The sequence below is a fragment of the Oratosquilla oratoria genome, chromosome 16, assembly GCF_046742065.1.
Source record: "Oratosquilla oratoria isolate Oo_2021 chromosome 16, ASM4674206v1, whole genome shotgun sequence".
Classification (NCBI taxonomy): Eukaryota; Metazoa; Arthropoda; class Malacostraca; order Stomatopoda; family Squillidae; genus Oratosquilla; species Oratosquilla oratoria.
This window is the reverse complement of record NC_134792.1, coordinates 39,042,401-39,062,400: the sequence shown is the minus strand read 5'-3', so window position 1 is coordinate 39,062,400 and position 20,000 is coordinate 39,042,401.

The following is a 20,000-nucleotide window of genomic DNA, read 5'->3' as shown; positions in this document are numbered from 1 at the left end:
TCCCTTCTTCCCCTCTCTTCCTTCTCCTACTCCCTGTTTCCTTCTCTTCTCTTTTTTACACTCTCTTCCTCTCTTTTCTCCCACTTTCCCCTTCTCTTTTCCTCTCTTCCCTTTTTCCGTTCTCTTCTTTCTTTTACACTCTCTTCCTCTTTTCCTCTTTCTTCCTCTCTCTACCCCTCTATTCTCTTCTCGTACACTTTCTTCCCCTCTCTCCCTTTCTCTACCTCTCTACTCCCTTTTCTTACACTCTCTTCCCTTCTTTCCTCTCTTCCTTTCTCTTTGCCTCTCTCCCTCTCTCTACCCCTCTACTCCCTTTTCTTACACTCTCTTCCCCTCTCTCCTCTCTTCCTTTCTCTCCACCTCTCTCCCTTTCTATCCGCCTCTCTCCCTTTTCTTACACTCTCTTCCTCTCTCTTCCCCTCTATTCTCTTCTCCCACACTCTCTTCCCCTCTCTCCCTTTCTCTACCCCTCTACTCCCTTTTCTTATACTCTCTTCCTCTCTCTTCCCCTCTTTCCTCTCTTCCTCTCTCTTCCCCTCTTTCCTCTCTTCCTGTCTCTTCGCCTCTCCCTTTCTCTACCCCTCTACTCCCATTTCTTACACTCTCTTCCTCTCTCTTCCTCTCTCTTACCCTCTTTTCCGTCTTTTCCTTTCTCTCTTTCTCTACCCCTCTACTCCCTTTTCTTACACTCTCTTCCTCCCTCTTCCCCTCTTTCCTCTCTTCATTTCTCTCCGCCTCTCTTCCTTTCTCTACCCCTCTACTCCCTTTTCTTACGCTCTCTTCCTCTCTCTTCCCCTCTTTCCTCTCTTCCCCGCTCTCCCTTTCTCTACCCCTCTACTCCCTTTTCTTACACCCTCTTCCACTCTCTTCCCCTCTTTCCTCTCTTCCTTTCTCTTCGCCTCTCTCCCTTTCTCTACCCCTCTACTCCCTTTTCTTACACTCTCTTCCTCTCTCCTCCCCTCTTTCCTCTCTTCCTCTCTCTTCCTTTCTTTCCTCTCTTCCTTTCTCTTCCCCTCTCTCCCTTTCTCTACCCTCTACTCCCTTTTCTTACACTCTTCCTCTCTTTCCTCTCTTTCCTCTCTCTTCCTCTCTCTTCCTCTCTTTCCTCTCTTCCTTTCTCTTCCCCTCTCTCCCTGCGCTCCCGCCCAGGAGTGTGTTGTGCTAACACAGGATAAGCACTGTATCAATCACTCGCTTCGTCAGCACAGTCCTGCTGACGTCACATGACCTCGTTCTGGGTCTCATCCTTCTCTTCCTTTTCCTCCTCCTCCTCCTCCCCTTCCTCCTCCTCCTCCTCCTCACCCTCCTCCTCTTCCTCCTCCTCCTCATATCATTCTTCTTCCTCTTCCTCATACTTCACTTCTCCCTCCTCTGTATCCTTCTCCCCTTCCTCCATTGTTTTTTGTTATAGTTCTCTTCCTGTTCTGGATCTATGAAGAGTCACTGTATTCTAATATCTAAAAAAAAATATAACCGTTGAAAGGAAGACAATTTATTCTCTCACGAAATAAAGAGGTTATCAATGATAACAGCGACGGTGATAGAGGAGGAGAAGGAAGAGGAAAAGGTGAAAGGGAGAGGAAGAGGTGAAGAAAAGGAGGAGACTGTAATGAACTGTGTATCTTTGAGAACAATATTGCACCAAAGAAGTGTTGTCATAAAAAGTATATATATATATATATAATATGAAAAAAAAGAAATAAAATAAGATGAAAAAAAAATTAAGGGATAATAAAAGTTAAAACAAATAATATATATATATATATATATATATATATATATTTTAAAGATTAGTCTGACAGTTTGCTTGCATTGGGGATTAGTCTTCAGTCATAAACCAATGCAGTACCTCGCACGGTGAAAAAATTAGAGAAAAAAGGAAAGGAGGAGGAAGGGGAGGGAGAGAAAGAAAAATAATTAAAAAAAGAGTTGAAACAAGAAAAAAAAAAGAAGAAGGAGAAGGAGAAGAAGAAGAAGAAGAAGAAGGAGAAGGAGGAGAAGGATAAGGGTAAGGAGAAGGAGAAGGAGAAGGAGAAGGAGAAGGAGAAGGAGAAGGAGGAGGAGGAGGAGGAGGAGGAGGAGGAGGAGGAGGAGGAGGAGGAGGAGGAGGTGAAGGAGAAGGAGGAGGAGGAGAAGACAGAGAAGGAGAAGGAGAAGGAGGAAAAGGAGAAGGAGGAGGAGGAGGAGAAGGAGAAGGAGAAGGAGAAGGAGAAGAAGGAGAAGGAGAAGGAGAAGGAGAAGGAGAAGTATAAGGAGAAGGAGAAGGAGAAGAAGAATAAGAATAAGAAGAAGAAGAAGAAGAAGAATTAGAAGAAGAAGAAGAAGAAGAAGAAGAAGAAGAAGAAGAAGAAGAAGAAGAAGAAGAAGAAGAAGAAGAAGAAGAAGAAGAAGAAGAAGAAGAAGAAGAAGAAGAAGAAGAAGAAGAAGAAGAAGAAGAAGAAGAAGAAGAAGAAGAAGAAGAAGAAGAAGAAGAAGAAGAAGAAGAAGAAGAAGAAGAAGAAGAAGAAGAAGAAAACAGAGGAAGAAGAATGGAAGAAGGAGATGAAGACGAAGAAGAAACAAGAGGAAGAAGAATAGAAAAGGAAAAAGAAACAAAACGAAGGTAACGAAATATAAGAAGAAGGAGACACAAAAGAAAGAAGAAGAGGAAGTAAAACGAAAAAGAAAACAGTTCAAAGAAAAAAAAAAAAAAAGAAAAAATAGAAACAGTAAGAGTAAAAAGATGTTATCCCACTTATGACCTCATCCTCTGTCGTGCTCCATCAGAAATAACAATGCCGGAATTACCAGTCGCTGCAAACGACAATAACGGATCATCACCAGCACATCTCAAGGCGAGTATGACGTAGCGACGGAGTCGTTGTGTCTACCGCAAAGTCACAGATCATTTGTGTCTCTCGGTATATGAAAAGATGCGTCGAGGGCCGTGCCTTCGGATTGTCTGTGACTACTACAGGCACACCAGTAGGGGCGGGAGGGGATAGGGAGGGCAGGGAGGATAATGAGAGGAATCCTTAGAGGACCTCCATTTTTAATTTGGATTCTTGAGCTTTCCAAGTTGGCCACCCAACTTCGGATACGAACTTGAATTTTTCAGGAATTGGGAGGTCACGCAAAGGACCTGAGCCCTGGTTATTATTTTTTTAACATTAAAAATACCGCAAGGCTAATGCTTTGGTAATGGTTCAAGGAGGATAGAAAGACGTTGATCTGAATATTTAGTAAACAAATACGAACTATAAACATTCATTTCAGATATTAGTGTTTGTTTCTCTACCCAAGAAGATCTCAAAAATTTTCTTTTGGGTTAATCTTTGTATAAAATGAATATGTTCACATATTAGAAAAAATCCATCCATCCATACATACATACATACATACATACATACATACATACATACATACATACATACATACATACATACATACATACATACATACATACATACATACATACATACATACATACATACATACATACATACATACATACATAAATACATACATACATACATTACATACATACATACATACATGCATACATACATACATACATACATACATACATACATACATACATACATACATACATACATACATACATACATACATACATACATATACCAAAGGTTTTTTCCCCTTATAAGGGAGGTAGCCAAAAAACAAAGGCATAGAAACCACTCTCAACCATGCCATCCCCTACATACTCCACTCTCCTCTACCCTCTTCCCTCCCTCTTATCTTGGCACCTCCTGGATGACGGGTCATCACCTGCATCTCTCCCACTGCCCTGGGCCAAGAGCAGTGTCAGAAGACACAGCACAACCACAGCAAGGCCGCTTCATCAAATCGGCGATCCTCCCTCTCCGTCCCCTCATGCAGAAAAGGAGAAGATGGGGAGAAATCCCTTCGGGCTGAGATACAATAAGGAAAAAAATGACCAGATATTGGCCAAGTGGGGAAGATTTGAATGCGGCAGTGAATCTTTTGATGACCTTAACAGGAGATAATTGACCAAATGCCTTCGCATTCATAACGTCCCATTTGCTATTCTGAAAGCGTCTTAGGTGATTTGATATTACCTTGACTACCAACATTATAGTCAATTCAGACACCAGCACCAGCAACAACTTCAGCACCAACACCTAGACCGAGACTAAAACCAAGAACAACACCACCATCACTAACATCAACACCTACACCATCACCAACATCAACACCTCCACCACTAATATCAACACCAATAGTAACACCAACACCAAGCCAATACCTACACCATCTACACCACCACCACCACCACCACCACCACCACCACCACCACCACCACCACCACCACCACCACCACCACCACCACCACCACCACCGCCACCACCACCACCACCGCCACCGCCACCGCCACCGCCACCGCCACCGCCACCGCCACCGCCACCGCCACCGCCACCACAACCGCCACCGCCACCACAACCGCCACCGCCACCGCCACCGCCACCACAAACGCCACCGCCACCGCCCCCGCCACCGCCACCGCCACCGCCACCGCCACCGCCACCGCCACCGCCACCGCCACCGCCACCGCCACCGCCACCGCAACCGCCACCGCCACCGCCACCGCCACCGCCACCGCCACCGCCACCGCCACCGCCACCGCCACCGCCACCGCCACCGCCACCGCCACCGCCACCGCCACCGCCACCGCCACCGCCACCGCCACCGCCACCGCCACCGCCACCGCCACCGCCACCGCCACCGCCACCGCCACCGCCACCGCCACCGCCACCGCCACCGCCACCGCTACCGCCACCGCCACCGCCACCGCCACCACCACCACCACCACCACCACCACCACCACCACCACCACCACCACCACCACCACCACCACCACCACCACCACCACCACCATAAAAACACTAACACCAACAACGCACCAACACGAACGCGAACACCAATCCTGACGGACTTTGGACAGGCAAGAAGACTTGCTGTTAACTGAAGCACCGTTTCATCTCTCAAATGAAGAGAAGCGTCTGACCTGAGTCGAAATAGAATCGCTGAAGAATGTGAGGCCTCTTTTTTTTTTTTTTTTTTTTTGAGTGAAATGTCACTCCCACGGGCTTTGTTTGAGCCCGTGGCTCGACCCATTGACCGTCATGTGCGATTGGTTCATTTCTCCAGGGGAATTTATTCAGCTGAGGAAGAACCCCTTCGCGGAGAAAAGGCTAAAGCTGTCTCGATTATCACTTTCACTGCTATTCACATTTCATTTATTTGTTTTGGAAGCCGTCAGGAGATTTTATTTGTCCAAGGGAAACACTTTCTGCAGCGAAAGGGCGGAAATAAGCGGGAGACCTTGCCTTAAAAGAAACATATTTTTTCCATAAATATCTTAAAATTCAATAGAGTTGTAGATTTCCTTACATTGAAACCGGGTTGAGTGGGTGGAAGGCAGGCCATGTGTTTTGAAAAAAAAAGAAAAAAAAAAGAATAGTGTATGTTCAAAGACGTGGACACATAATTACGTTTACCTAAGGATGTTCACATCCACATGTGATGCATTAATGTGATGTATTCTACACAGCGATATCCACGTCAAGACAATTCTCGTCAAAATCATGGTTACACAAACTTGACGTCATGACCGTGACGACACAATCACAAAATCACCCGTAATGAATCTGGGCGCTGTAAATTTAGGTTAACCACACTGGCGTTTTACAATTGAGTAAAGCAGCCCGACAGATTCTTCACTCCATAATGAGGCCGTTGTCTTTTACGACTTGTTTACAAGCCTATGGGATTGGGTATTTACGCTCGTGGCCTAATCAGAAGCGTGCTGGACTCTCATTTTCTTAGTAGAAGGTTCGAATCCTTCCCTTCTTTCCGGCTCCCAGCAGCGACTGTTACCTGCCACAACAGTCCATAGGGCAAAGGTGACGACTTCGATGGAAGATATGTTTCCCCTGGTGTAGATTCCTCATCTTCTATGGATTCTGAGGAAGTCTTGGACAAGTACATTCGAGAATGTGTCTAAGAGCTTGACGTAGATAGTGTTGCTGCTACAAAAATTATCGGAGCTGCCTAAATTGTTAAGACTACCAAGAAAAACATTGAAAGAGCCCCATTTGTCATCCCAGATAGTGAAAACATTATCTACATATCTGAACCAGAACATGTCGGCTGGTTTGATACTAGGTAAAAGTAAGCACTCAAAGTGCCGACATGTTCTGGTTCAGATATGTAGATGATGTTTTCAGTATCTGGGATGACAAATGGGGCTCTTTCAATGTTTTTCTTGGTAGTCTTAACAATTTAGCACATAATATTAGATTTAAAGTAGAATGGGAAATTGAAGGAAGAATACCTTTTCTTGATATTTTAGTGATCAGATGTCCAGATAATTTGTCCTTTACAGCAGTGGTTCTCAAACTGGGGTCCCCGGACCCCTGGGGGTCCCTGAGAAGGTCCTAGGGGGTCTGCGACACAATGAAAAAAAAATCCAGAAAAAACTATATAATTATAAGAATATACAAAACTGATTCTGTCATTATAGTGTCGGTGATATCGATATTTTGTTGTGCAATCAGCCAGCACTTCTCTATTACATTTTATATGTCATAATATTTCATTTGTTTCTTTCTAATTAATATTTATATTCATTCAAGCTTTATTCTATGCTTACAGAAAGTGTGAACTGAAGATGGAAATGTTTTTAAACCGAAAATCGACAAAATTTTGAAAATATTTTAAATGCTTATTTTTATACTTTCTTTGTGTAGGAATATGCAAATAGTAAATTTACTGCATTATAATCATGTAATGGGTATCTTGGTATGGTAATAATAACTTTTGATTGGCTGGGGGTCCTCCAATGGGACTTAAATATCTGGGGGGGTCCTTGGCATGGTAAAGTTTGAGAACCATTGCTTTACAGTATACAGGAAGCCTACTCATACGGGCAGTTATTTACATTTTTTCAGTAATCATCCGGATAATATAAAATATAGTGTTGCCTCGGGCCTTTATTTAAGAGCTCTTCGGATTTGCAGCCCGGAATTTCTCAACTCAGAAATTGAATCAGTGCGCACTCAATTATTAAAAATAGGCTACCCAGACTGGTTTCTGACAAAAGCCCTCAGCAAAGCCAAAACCAGTTATTTTAGAACAAACAATTCCAACACAAAATTTGTCTGGGAAAAATCAAATATCAAACTCCCTTATAACGAATCCATGCATGCCGCATCTAAATTATTACCTAGGAACCAAATCAAGGTCACTTTTAGTTACCCAAATAATATTTTTAAAAAAGTAGTAAATGTCCATCATAGAACATCCAATAAGGACATATCTGGAGTATACAAAATACCATGTCTCGACTGTGATAAAGTGTACTGGGGACAAACGGGACGTGATCTACCCACTAGGATCAAAGAACATAAAAATTCTTTACGATACGGCCAAGAAAACTCAGCTGTATTCCTCCATTCTAGTCTTTTAGATCACAGAATAGATTGGAGGAATGCAGCTACAGTGTACAATTCAAATTGTAGTTTCAAAAGAAAAATTATTGAGTCCTCACTAATAAAAAAGTTTCCTAATTATAATACATCCAAAGGTCAATGGTCACCTGATGCTATAACTAGTATGGCGGTTGACAAGTTCATCTCTACAGGACGTAACGTCCGACCTCACTCGGGGCAAGTGACCTGAGGCTTACTGAGTCCCCCAATGCTCCTTCCTCCTCTGTATATAACCTCTTCTCTATGTACCCTATAATTGTAACTGCTGAAGAGGACCACAGTCAGTGGTCGAAATATACGGTTTTACTCTGTATCTCAGCTTATCTTTCTCCGAGAGTGGGTTTAAGTTTTATTTTATTCGTGTGTTACGACACCTACGTTACTTGATTTGATATACACACACACACACACACACACACACACACATATATATATATATATATATATATACATACATACATATATATATATACATATATACGTATATATATATATATATATATATATATATATATATATATATATATATAAGTATCTATAAAAATATTCTTGGCCAGGGGGGCGGGGTCCATGGTACTTTGGGGACACCTGTGGGCAGTGGCGCGGTGTAAAGATGCCGGAGTCTTTTGCTGCTAAGAAACGAAGACAGAGACATTTTTGGAAATGGGTGATAAACACTAAGAAGATAATTAAAAATGTAGTGTTGAAAAACTGTAAACAACTTCAGATGTTGAAATCAGAGCATAGTACAATATTTCCAAAATTTTACGAGGAGGATCGGTGGGGCGCCCCCAGGAGGATCGGCGGGGGCGCTCCCAGGAGGAGCGGCGTGGCGCCCCAAAGAGGATCGGCCGGGCGCCCCCAGGAGGAGCGGCGTGGCGCCCCCAGGAGGATCGGCGGGGCTCCCCCAGGAGGATCGGCCGGTTGCCCCCAGGAGGAGCGGCGGGGCGCCCCAAGGAGGATCGGCCGGGCGCCCCCAGGAGGAACGGCGGGGCGCCCCCAGAAGGATCGGCGGGGCGCCCACCAGCTGGAGCGGCGGGGCGCCCCCAGAAGGATCGGCGGGGCGCCCCCAAGAGGATCGGCGGGGCGCCCCCAGAGGATCGGCGGGGCGCCCCCAGGAGGATCGACGGGGCGCCCCCAGGAGGAACGGCGGGGCGCCCCCAGCACGAGCGGCGGGGCGCCCCCAGGAGGATCGGCGGGGTGCCCCCTGGAGGAACGGCGGGGCGCCCCCAGGAAGCAGCGAGCAGCGCGAGCAGCGCCGCAGGCCAAGTACCCCTGGCGTAGCCAGGGCCGGCGCAGCCGGGTGCTTGTATATATATATATATATATATATATATATATATATATATATATATATATATATATATATATATATATATATGTATATGGGGAAGGAGGAAGAGAAAGACACGGGTCTTGGGTCGAGTTTATTCCTGACCGGTTTCGCTTACAGCTTCTTCTGAGGAATGTTGATCCTGGATGACGCTGAAGGTATAAATATGAGTCCGGCAACACAATCCCACCAACTGGGCAAGGGACGCGGATCGATGGACAGAGACCTGTAAATAATTAGTTAATTCATTGAAAATAAATAAAATATAATAAAATAAACAAGATAGAATAAAATAAAATAAGTTTCTGAAATCATGTATTCAAGATGAGTAAGAATGTAAAATTATTGAGGAAACTTACGTGAGTGTAGAATTTGGAACCTGCCGGACAAAAGATCATCGGCCGTTTCACCACCGATCTAAGTCGGCGCCGTGTTTGTGTTACTCCTAACAGCTGCGTATTTCGCTATGTGTTTTGACCATTTTATGTCCCCATACCTTTTGGTTCATGTTTTCATGTTCTCTCTTAGTGGATTCCATGTGCTAAGATACATCAGAGATCTACAGTCCAGTCGAACATAGCCACTTCCCAACTCTATGGTCTTCACTGCATCGCCAAGCAACAATTATGAGCCAACGCTCCAACGCTCCAACGCTCCTCGTCTAGCATCTATTACGAGGCAACGCTCCAACGCTCTTCGGCCTGCATCTACTACGAGTGAAAATCCATGTGAACAAGTTGCATAAACACGGGAAAGGAAACATGGACTGGAAGTGAAACGTTTATTCCCGACTTTTCGTCTATTGAATTTCTTTGAGAAAGTCAATAGACGAAACGCCAGGAATAAACGCTTCACTTGCAGTCCATGTTTCCTTTGCCGTGTTTATGCATCTACTACGAGCCAACGTTCCAACGCTCCTCGTCTAGCATCTACTACGAGGCAACGATCCAACGCTCCATCGTCCAGCATCCACGACAGGATAATCCAGGCAGCACCAGATACAAAACAATTCCCCCCCTCCGCAGTATTATCCAATATTACTCCCACGAATTGGATATCCTCCGCCTTCTCGCATTATTACCGCGTTGGACGACGAACTACACACGCACGCGCGCGCACACATACACACACACACACACACACACGCACACACACACACACACACGCACACACACACACATACACACACACACACACACACACACACACACACACACACACACACACACACACACACACACACACACACACACACACACACACACACACACACACACACACACACACACACACACACACACACACACACACACACACACACACACACACACACACACACACACACACACACACACACACACACACACACACACACACATATATATATATATATATGTACATGTATATATACTCACCAGGCAAGTACATTATAGTAACTCATCCCCCTGTTTACAACAGTGCATCTTATCACCGACTCGTTCCACTACAACCTCATTTATAGAGCCAAACTCTTCCCACCTAATCGTCCCACCATCCTCATTCATAAGAGCCAAAACTCGTACAGAATCATGGGTAAGTTGATATTTTTCCGTTATCAATATCACCTGGGAGGCATTACTGTCTATGTGTGTGTTTTTATTATCAGTTAGTCCATGAACGTATCCAAACATCTTTCTGACTTGACATACCGATCCTGTACACGCAGCCGCTCTATGCTCACTTCCAATACACCAGACATGACTTCTCCCTCTGCTAACAACTCTTCTGAAATTTCACCTGCTACTCAAAACACCATGACAACACGAAATTTTATCATCGTAGTCAAGGATGAGACCACATTACCTCTCTTTAACGGCAAGAATATTCCTGTACATAATTTCCTTTCTGACGTTGGATCAGAGATAACATGAAGAAACATCAAAGACGATAAAGACAAAATATCCATCCTAACATCCAGAATAGACAAGAATAACACATTAGTTGGTGACGTCATTCAGTCTGATTTATTTGAGGAAACTTGGATCACTTTCTCCCTATATTCTTTGGCTAGAGCTTACAATCGTAGTCCACACTACATCAAAGAGAAAGCTGTCAAAATTGCTTTAACATTTAAGCGCAAATTCCGAGAAAGCCTCAAAAACTCAGACTGGGTCTCAGAAAACAAGATTTCATTGGAACAGGTAGTCTCACTAATGGCATACTTTCGACTGCTATCCCAATTATACCCACACACACTCTAGAAAGCTAGTATTATTCCATTCACACCAGGTAATACACTAGAAAAATTCTCGAGGAAATTCTCTGGCACGAACAAAGCTAACACCCAGTCACCCTCACATAACACGAGATCAAGACATACATCTCGTACTAGACATCGCTCACGCCAACGCTCTCCATCAAGAACATAACTGTTTTGTATATACTACCCCAAACCAGGACACCTCGCAAATATGTGTTAACATAGAAACCCTTCACAACCAAACCGATACTACGATTATCACGGTACACTTTTCCATGCGAGTGATCGTTGCCGTGTGCTGTTAGTACGGAGGCAACACAGACCAAAACCCCTAGATCACTCTCCTGCAAGGCATTCACGTAACACATCTCCTTTGTGACTACAAAATACCAAGACTCGGTGCACATCAACGACAGTTACTCCATACCCGAAAATTCACTCATCCAGCTCTACCTGACATGTCTTCCCATTCCTTAACATTCAATACTACATCCAGCAACACCAAAGTGATAATCTGTTTCGACACATGTTCCCCAGTTAACATAATGCCAACACACAGTTTCCATAAATTCCACACTGCAACTAAACGTGTCACTATTTTGGAACCCCCCGACGTCAACCTTTGCAATGTAGATGGTGTACCATTCCCGATAATTGGTAAATTCACTCGTAGAAATTAGCTTCAAAGATGAGTGCCCATCCATTCCAGTTACCACCTACGTAGCTGACGTTCACTTTTCTGCTGATATCCTCATAGGTTTAACATTGGTGAAGCAACATAACAGTCATTTATTCTGCTCAAAATGGTATCGTTTATGCAAATCATTTCCTCCCTGTATTGTCATCAGCACCTTCTCACAAAGTAAAATACATTCACGTTGTAGTGGTTACTACAATTGTCCTTGTTGGAGGAAGCTAGGATATTTAAAGTCAATCCCATGACTGATCTGTTTATTGGAAATGACGATGATGGTATTTACAATATTTGTGGCGAAATTCTGGATTCTTTGTCTTCAGTATACAATTATTCAAAATATATTTACAATACATAAATATGCTTCTTACAGGATGTAGAGAGATATGTTTTGTTTTATTTACAAAATAAATTACGTTGGTATAATGAACATTGTTATTATATTAATTGAAATTAGTCGAATGTATGTTTAGTCGGACGCATGTTCTAAGGGGTGACTATTGTTTATCCCGTACTCGGCGATCACGAGTCCTGAAGGGGTAATTATACGTGTTGGCTACAGAACACTACAACGTGACCGAGGAGGTACAGGCAGGATATGGCCCCGCGTCTGTTGATTGCCCTCCCTCCATTCAAATTCACTCCGCTTTATTACACGAAGATGCACTAGCTGTTAGCACAATTTGTTCTACCATCTTCATATAATAGAGTTCCCAGTGATCAATCACCCCAACCCCTCCGCAGAACTCTAACTCTTCTACTTTACTGACAGCTGTGAGCATGCGTTCCAAATGTAACAGACACACTACCTCCTCTCACTTGTCCAAATAAGCAAACCTCAGGACAAAACACCCATTAAATACCGTTGGTTTTCCACCACCCGAGGACACTTTCTTGCCCCTCTTGGAGGAATTCAACACCAAATTCACCCCATTCTCAGAAGTGCTAGCTACATTCAAACACACGCAGTGCTTATCAGCCCAAAAACGCTGTTTTCTCGTGAATATAGGAATATGCACATGCGAGATTTTCAAGCACAATACACCGATATATTCTGTATGCCAGAAACTTGCCACGTCAATGGCATTTTCCTGCTTTCAATCATCAGATCTACGTCAAAGAGAGGTTATGCTTGCATTTTAATTGCAAACGACACTAACGCACCCCTCCATCTCACAGTTGGTACAAACATTTGCAATTTCGAAGTATATCCCTCACGCATCAAAGTCATGGATGACCAATTCCCTACTTCTCAAGTTTGTACCACAATTTCCGACGTGCCCACAACACAGGAAGCCAAAGATGCATCACATTTCAGGCTCATAGACTTCCCTGATGCACAAGCAGACTTGCTTGCACTTTGCAACAAGTTCAGACATAATATTGCCACTCCAGGTAAACCCCCTTGGATTTACTAATCTCATTCAGCATCATATACTCCTTCGTGAGAACTCTAGTCCACGTTACATTCCCGCATACAGAATGCTACACACTAAACACATGATTGTAGATAACCTTATCCAAGTAATGATTGCGCAAGACATCACTGAATCATCAATCAGTGAATGGAATTTCCCCCTCTTTGTTGTCCCTAAGCACGATGGTTTCTTCTGCCCAGTAGTAGACTTCAGAGAATTAGATAAGATTGCAATCCCAGACAGACACTCCATCCCTGTATTACAGGATATCTTGCACTTCATCGGTGAAAAAAAATGTAGTGTTCACGACCTTGGACCTTATGTTATGATATTTCCAGATTCCCTTTGCTCTAGAGTCTAGGCCTCTGACAGCCTTTAGCACTCCCACAGGTCATTATCACTTCAAATAACTAGCCATGGGTCTCGTTTTAGCTCCTTCATTGTTCACACGACTTATACACATATTCTTTGCAGGTCTTATAGATTATTCTGTATTTACGTACCTCGATGACATGATCATCCCTTCCAAATCCGTTAGCGAACATCTGCATACTCTTAACACTGTCTTCTCCCGAGTAGCAAAAGCAGGTCTCAAACTGAAGCTTAAGAAGTGCTCCTTCCTTCAGAAAGAAATACGCTTCTTAGGGCATGTCCTTAACTCACAAGGAATTTTAACCTCGCAGGACAAGGTCAAGGCAGTCATTGATTTTCCACGCCCTACTTCTGTTGAACACATACGTTCATTCCTTGGTCTATCAGGATTTTACAGGCGTTACATTCAAGGTTACGCTGGTATAGTAGCGCCATTAACTTTACTACTTGACCAAGGGAAATTCTTTAATGGCTTAAAGAAAGCCTTAACCACGGTACCTGTACTTGCCTTCCCAAATCACAAGCTTCCTTTCACAATATACACAGATGTGTGCTACACCGGACTTGGCGCAGTTCTCATGCAACAACATATCACAAAACTCAGACCAATTGCCTATGTTAGCCGCACACTCAACAAGCATGAAAAAATTACTCAATCACAGACATAGAAGGTTTAGGTGTTATATATGCACTCAGACATTTCAAAGAGATCATCCTTGGTTACGACATACACATCTACACGGACCATCAACCAATCTTACGCCTCTTCAAAGGGAAGAATATTTCAGGAAAACTTGCTCACTGGTTCCTCATCATACAATAGTTCATGCCCACATTTCATTTTATTCAAGGTAAAACAAACCTAGAAACAGACGCTCTCAGTCGCCACATCGCGATTATCACTCAAAATCTAGTTTCAGTAGCTCTTACACAAGCGCCCATAGACGCAGCGCATAGATCACACCCTATTTGTAAATGTGTTACATACTTCCTCGAATATGCTGACACAACAGATACAGATAATTTCTCTCCCAATCTCGACAATTACATGTTAGTTGATGGCATACTGTATCACAAGACAAAGCTAACGAACAAATATGAACCCAACCAGTCAGTGTCTTAGCTCGTAGTACCTACAAACCTTATTTAGGAAATTCTAAAACTTCTACATGATTCCCCTATTGCCACATACTCTGGCAAGGAAAAATGCTTTACATAAATCAGATTGCACTATTTCTGGTTAACCATGTGGAAGGAGATACACTACCACTTTGATGCTTGTCACTTTTGTACGACTCACGAAGGTCATATCAGCGGCCATGTTCTAATCTTAACTTATCCTACCCTTGTAAACCATTCGACACAGTCGTTGTTGATATCCTTAAGTTACCACTTACACACAGCGGAAACCAATACCTCTATGTCTGTGTCGACCATTTTTCACGATTCTGTATTCTTTCCCCTTTACCAGACAAGGCAGCACAACACAAACTCATATGTCCCTTCATTACATCCAAAACTCTGATTTCTGACAACGGGACTGAGTTCAACAATGATATTTTTTCAGATATTTGTACTTACTTTTAAATCACAAAATGCAACACTACTGCTTATCACCCTAGTTCAAATGGCCTAGTTGAAGGCTAGAATCGAAAGATTCTCATTGTTTTTTGACACCTTGCTTTTGATCTTCACCCTTCTTGGAATGAACATGTCCCCATGATTCAAGCTTGCATAAACAGTTCCATTAACAGATCAAAATAGGAATCACCTAATTTTATCCTCTTTGGCTCGGACGAAAGGCTCCCATATGACCTTCTTTCAGAATTACCTCCCATTTACAATTTCAATGATTATGTCAAGGTCAAAGTAATAAGATTCAATAATCTTTTCAAAAGAGTCCATAGTATTCTTCATCTGACTAAGGACGAAATGGTCCGCCTGCATAACAAATCTTGTATCTTTGAACTTGGAGACATTGTTTACACCCTCAACCACAGCCCCCACCTCGAAGCTCTCCCCTAAATTCTCTGGACCCTATCGTATCATTGGACATGAGTCATAGAACAAAGTCAAAGCACTCAGATTGCACGATCTTACAGAGACCGTCTTGCACAAAGATCATATCAAAAGAGTTCCCCGTGTCTCGACATAGATACTCTTTCTTTACCAGTTCATACTACCCCTACAATAAAGGACCATTACCAATTTTCTTCACTGCAACATTTTACCCCATTCCCCCGTTACAATCTTCGCAGTCGAGCGACAGCTTCATAGGAAATTTTATTCTGATTATGAGTATTTTCCGATACCACCATTGTTCTAATATTATTATTATATCTTCACGCCAAAATTCTCGTAAAACTATTGTATTACTGTCTGTCTTCCTTGAACATTAACCTCACTATGGTCAGTGAGTGGTAGCTGAGCCGAGCATCTTTTACAAGACGATTGAAGGGAATGTTCAATCCTTTAGATGTCTAGCGTGCATTGCGCGCGCGCACGCATTTAGTGAAGGATGGAACGTCCGACGTCTACAGAGAACTCCCAATGGACACCTTATTGTATTTGACCTCACAGCGATCATTTGGGCCAAGCACATCTGACCTCACGCGGACCTCTGGGCTGAACGGCTAGGCACATGGTCGAACATTGCCAAACTGCAAAATCAGCATACGACAAACATATATTTTTATATGTGTTTCCGTTTGTAAATTAATTATCCATGCATAAATACTGAGTGTCCATACTCAGTTCATTCATTGTACATTGCAGTAATAAGAGTAAGGTGTAGATATTAGAGAATAAATTGTATATAGCTAACTGTTGTGGCAACAACCACAATGTGCATGTAGATATTACCATTAGCAACTGCCACAGTTTTCCTCGGGGTATTCTCCGAGAATGAAGAGCAGTCTAGACGAAGAGAATAAATACCAGAAACCACAACATGTAGATCACAAACAACAATTCTACATTTACACACACACACACACACACACACACACACACACACACACACACACACACACACACACACACACACACACACACACACACACACACACACACACACACACACACACACACACACACACACACACACACACACACACACACACACACATATAAATATGTGAGTGTCTGTATGTTCATATGTATATGTGTGCTTTTGTATATATGTGTGTGTGTGTGTGTGTTTGTGTGGTTGTGATTGTGTATTTGTTTCGAGCTCTGCCATTATCGCGTGGGGAACTGTAGACTGTTACCAATCTTTTCGATGTCCTACGTGCACACGCGCGCACACACGCATATAGAACAAACAGAACTCCAATGTCTTCAAACCAATTCTCCAGAGACCATCTATTATCCTTCAGATCTCCCAAGGGACAATCTATTGTTACTAGTGACCCGAGGACCAGGCTTTCCGGCCAACACCCCGGACACCTGCACAAAACGGACCTCGCGCTTTCCCGTCAACAATTGAAGCAGCGCGGGTCAAAGGATCTCGCGTTTCTCGACTACAGTGGAAGCAGAGCCTTGCTGGCACCTGTTACGTCGCTCTAAACGAACACGACGAACCTTTTTGTTATATTTTTTCCCAATGTGAATATGGCAACCCTTGTAAATATGTAAAATCTGGCAACCCCCCGAGGTTACTCCGGAGGTTGCATTGTATGTAGAAACCAGAAAGAATACTGGAATCAGTAAAGAAAAGACACCGCTAAGCGTTTGCTTCTTCTCCAACACTCAGACGTGTCTCTCCTATAGGGAAGAACACCGATTGCGAAAACAAATATTGACGAATCACTTTAGCCACGAAGAGGGAGTAGCTTTCGCAGAACGACCGCACATACCTTGCAGCTACTTATATGTTTGCAAGTTTGAGCCAGTACGAGGGCAGAAGGTGAGGGCGAACTGAATTACGAAAACGTACTACGTGTTTGGTATGTGGTCCCTGACGCCGGGAACAATCCAGAGACTTCTGTCGGTCTTACCATGCGTAGCACACGCGCATGCGCACACGGTGGTGCAATTAGACCTACTTGCTCAGCATTTAAGTTCGACCACTTGGTTCGTGTATACTTTGTAGTGTAAGAAAGAGTGGGTGATAAAATGGTCTTTGTAAGTGATCTACTCGCAGAAAGTTTCAAGAGTTCTAAGCCTTTAACTTCTTTAAATGACATAGAGAAAAAGACATTTTTTTAAGAACTGAACTTGGAAGGTTGAAATTCAACCCTGATCCACAGTTACAAAGACAGTTCGAGATCCAACGCGTCTCAACGGAACTCCTCTATGATAAGGGGGAAGACAAGACACTTTCCTCTTAAAGAGAAGCTTAATGCTCGAAGAAGATACACGAAACCCAGCATCTCATCCGATGTCCACGTTACCGAAGACAATGACGGGTCGTGGCCGAATACAGGGACGGTAACTCGGTACCAGTAAGCCCGAAAGAGTTGCTATGGTTACCAACCACAAGGATAGAAGCGCTGGTAAACTAACGTTGGGTGATGGCGCCATCTAGCCGCAGGCCTTCCCTGAAGTTGAATGAAGTTATTTGTCGTTAACCAGAACAAAATCATTACTCCTTTGGCTACAGCCTTTATTCTGGTTAATGCTAGACAATCTAATTCTACTCAGGGGAACAGACTTACTTTAAAAGGGGCCTTAATCAAGACCTCATGTTCTTACGAGACTGTTCACCTCGACAGCTGACTAAAATCACCAACTTCTAACCAGACCAAACCCTGTGCACGCTGCCATCATAGCGAAATGGTTAGATAAGCCACTTAGCTAGGTTCATCCGTCCTCCGGTGGGAGGCGTGTCCGGGGTCCCAGAGGGGTGGGGTGGGGGGTGGTAGGGGGTGTGAAGAAGGGCTGAGAGCAGCACGATGACACACGGTCCAATTATCAGGAAAAAAAGAAGAAGTGACCACAGTGTCAACAAGACGGAGGGGACTGGGATAAGACGCCTTCGAGAATGAGTCACTGAGAGTTATTTCGGTCACTCCCAAAGAGCTCCTCGCTGAATGGTCTCTTGGGTATGACCTCACGCACGTTGTAAAGATGATCTTATCCAAGGTTAATCTAGCGCTGGAAGAAGAGGAAGAGAAGAAGAAGAAGAAATAGAAGAAGAAGAAGAAGAAGAAGAAGAAGAAGAAGAAGAAGAAGAAGAAGAAGAAGAAGAAGAAGAAGAAGAAGAAGAAGAAGAAGAAGAAGAAGAAGAAGAAGAAGAAGAAGAAGAAGAAGAAGAAGAAGAAGAAGAAGAAGAAGAAGAAGAAGAAGAAGAAAACAGGGATATGTAGCCCTTAGTCACTCTAGCAACCAATGGTTCCAATGCAGCTTTCGCTTATCATACCTGCCGCCAGGCGATTTTGATTCAGCCGAGACGTTTTACAGCAATAGAGTCAATAGTAAATATAATAGAAATTTTCATTCCACCCCCCCAAAAAAAAAAAAAAAATCAAAAGGAAAGCCGTTTCACAATTGTTCAAGTCGGCTGGTTCAATAATAGATTATCAGGGCTTTCATCCAGGGCTACTTTTTTTTTTGGGGGGGGGGGCGGCGGGACTGTCAAAGTTGGTACAATACTTGAATAAATGAAGAAATTGAGCTGACTGTTGGAGGGCTTATGGTAAAGAGGGGGTGCCTGTAACTAAAGCTTATTTTCTGAAGAAGATGGATTTTTCTCACATTTCCATGTTCATTTGTCCAGTTACCAGAAGACTTACTGCAGTGGTTCTTAACCATTTCCAGTGCCCTAAGTACCCCTTGATATCTCAGAAAATTTCCTCGTACCCCCATCCAATACAAATACAATGCAAATATTTGAAAAGGACGAGTGATACAAACCTTATTTGCTTTCTCATGGTAAATATAGAGTACCATTGCACTGACTATTATGTCTCGTAGCCCCAGGGTTAAGGTTTCGTACCCCCTTGGGGGTACACGTACCCCAGGTTAAGAACCACTGACTTACTGGATTCCTCCCCACCTCATAAAGGTTAGATAGCCAAATAAATAAATGAATGTTTGTGTCATTTTAACAATTGGAAATAAACTCATTTGCTGGGATTCGAACCCCCGCCAGAGCGGAATGCTTCATATAAAGTAGTACAGGTGGTACAGTCCTTGCTTTATATGAAGCATTCCGCTCTGGCTGGGGTTCGAATCCCAGCAGATGAGTTTATTTCCAAATAAATGAATGAATAAATAGATGAATACATAAATAGATAAGTAAACAGATGAATAAATAGATAGATGAATGAATACACAGACAATTTAATAAAAGAAAAAAATAATAAACAAATAGATAAATAAATAAATAGGTGAATAGATAAGGAAATAAAGAAAGTTAAACAAATAAATGAATGAATTAATGAAAAATAATGAAATGATATGTAAATAAATTAATCAATAAATTATA